Source organism: Pinus tabuliformis, chromosome 9, assembly GCF_031772625.1.
Source record: "Pinus tabuliformis cultivar Carrire ecotype Pingquan chromosome 9, CPIR1, whole genome shotgun sequence".
Taxonomy (NCBI): Eukaryota; Viridiplantae; Streptophyta; class Pinopsida; order Pinales; family Pinaceae; genus Pinus; species Pinus tabuliformis.
The window spans coordinates 184,713,599-184,716,290 of NC_142307.1; positions in this window are offsets into that span (position 1 = coordinate 184,713,599).

Here is a 2,692-nt window from a genome sequence, read left to right on the forward strand (position 1 = left end):
TTGTAAGTGCTAGAAATCTGTTTGCTGTGCCTTGTCTGCTCGCTGTCCATTACTTTCAGCTGATGGCCCAACATTGTTCTACTATTCTTGTCCTTGTTTCTTTAAAATTTCTTTGAAATTTTCTGTTATTTCTGGAATATCATTTGCTTCTACTACCTGACTATCTATATCATTTAAACTATCTGAATACAAAACAAAAGACTCTAAATCTGTATGTACATAGCTAATTGGATGATTTATTGGTTTCACCTTGCTTGTGGTCATATATTTCATTTTTTGTTCCCAATATAATTTTCTCATTTGTCTAAACACCGAAATCGTTGCATAGGAGAAATCTAGTTGTAGTGTCCCTTTCAATTTCGCTACCCAAGACCTGGAAAGAAGCATGCCAAACCTTGGAGGAATATCTGCTACCACAACATCCATCAAAACATTTTTCATGGGAAGCTGATCCAAACTCACAACCAAGTCTTTGATGAGTCCTATAAATCTTACTCTCCTGGAATCAAATGAATAGAGATCATGGTATTGCCGGGTGATGTCCAGACCAAGCTTATCCATGATAGCCTAGGGCATGAGATTGTGAGAAGCTCCAGAATCGAACATGGCATTATGTAACATAAAATCATGCACTCTTAAACTGATATAAAAGGGTGGCACATCACTATCAGGAGACTCACCATTCGATGCTGGTCAAAAATAATTTCAGGTTGATCATCTTCAACATTCACCATGTCAGACATTGGGTCCAAATTCAACATCTTAGATATTTGTCCTCTATAACTGTCGTTCTTCATTATTTCAGTCAAGGGGATGGATACTTTTAATTTGGAAATCTCATTCTCTAAATTAAAAGCGGGAATCTTTTCTACCTCTTTGACTGGGATTTCTTTCTTTTCCTTTTCTTTTGATGCAGCTTGCTGATGTGATTGTTCTGATGATGTTGATTTGCTGCTCTCCAGACCAACCGCCTCCTTTCCTTTCCTTTTTGAAACTGATGAATCATTCTTTGATGCTTCAAAATCCTTCTTTTTCTGAATTGGTTTGGCCGGCACATCTCTGTTTCTAAGTGAATATCGCTGCTGCTGTGCGGACAGAGAATTCATATATCCCCTTTGATACTCCTCTGATTCTTCTTGTAAAACAGTGTCACTTGCTAGAATGAAATCTGCATCTTTGTGTGCAGCTGAGCTCACCGCACACTCCTCTTCTTCGGTAATGTAAGTAGGCAGCTCGTCTAGAGTAAAGAGGTGTTTTTCTTCACCTATTACATTTCCATCCTCATCTAACTCCGGTCCATGCACAAAATTTCGCTGCAAAGGTGCCTGTACTGGATGTTGTTTTCTCTGCTCTTGGGCATGCTGATCTCTTTCTCTTATTCTATATTGTGGCTGCTGCTGTTGGCCACGGAAGTTAGGATTTCTAACTTGTGGCTCAGGTTTGTCGAGCTTCAACCTTTCAAGCATATGCTCTACCTTTTTGAGTAATTGATCCATCGAAGAAGACACTTCCTCAACCGTGACTTTCTTTTTTGCTTTCGCTCTAGCTCTTTTGGACAACAGATTTGCTTCAACACTGACTGCGAATTTCTGCATGTCTTCCATTGTGGTAGGTTCTCTCTCTCTTAATTGGTAGGCCATATCAGCATTAAAACCATCCAGAAATTTCATCATAGCTAGTCCCACATGTGGCTCTAGATGATCTGGAATTTCGTTATAAACTGAATTGAATCTAACACAATAGTATTGGATTGACGCACGAGTGTTTCGTTTTATTTGCTCATATTCAGCCAGAATTTGAAGAGGATTCTTTTTCACTTCCCATCAGTTTAAAAATTGTCTTTTTAGGTCAGCTAAGGTAGCGATACTTGCCGCCGGAAAACCTCTGAACCATTTCCTCACATCACTTGCAAATGTTCGTACAAGAGTCTCATTGACACATTCTCCGCATCGAACTCATGAAGTTCATAGAAGTCTGCCATTTTGTCCACATGTTACTAGGCAGTAATGTTGTTAGGAGTGCCATCAAAAAATGGGATTTTTCTTTGATAATCTGTGGGCATATCATCTAGAACTTGAGACAGAACAAGGGGTGCAAAACGGGTAGCCATCACTCTTGGTGGATTTGGCCTTGGAGGTGTTGGAGGGGTGTGTATAGTTTGTAAGGGGCTAGCAATTGGAGTTTGAGGCTATTCCACAATATAATTATCAATTAACCGATTAGCTCTTTTGGTTTCTAGATCTACAAGAAATTGTGGATTGGGGATAGTATAGTCAATAGCTCTTTCAGATTTAGACTCAAACAATGATATTTCAAACTGCTAGTCAAACTCAAGCTCTTCAAGATACTCAAAAATGTCAGGACATGAATGGGATTTGAACACGGGAGTTATGGTACTCTCTTGATGAAGGAGTCTGGGAATCAAATTGGGGTTTTCATAAATATGAGGAGGATCCGGGTCTGGATTGGCTTTGGTATATCGTCTCGAAGCCAACGTGCTATTGAGAAAAACCACAGGACACAACCAACTTACTCAGCCTATCCAATCCTAAAATTATCATCCGGAAGCTTAGAACTATTAAGAAATAAGGGGATTTGATTTCAGTCCCCAGTGGAGTCACCACTATGTTAGCACCTAAATCTGCCTTAGGCTGAAGGAAGGCAAAATTCAAGGTAACTACAAACCATGCTC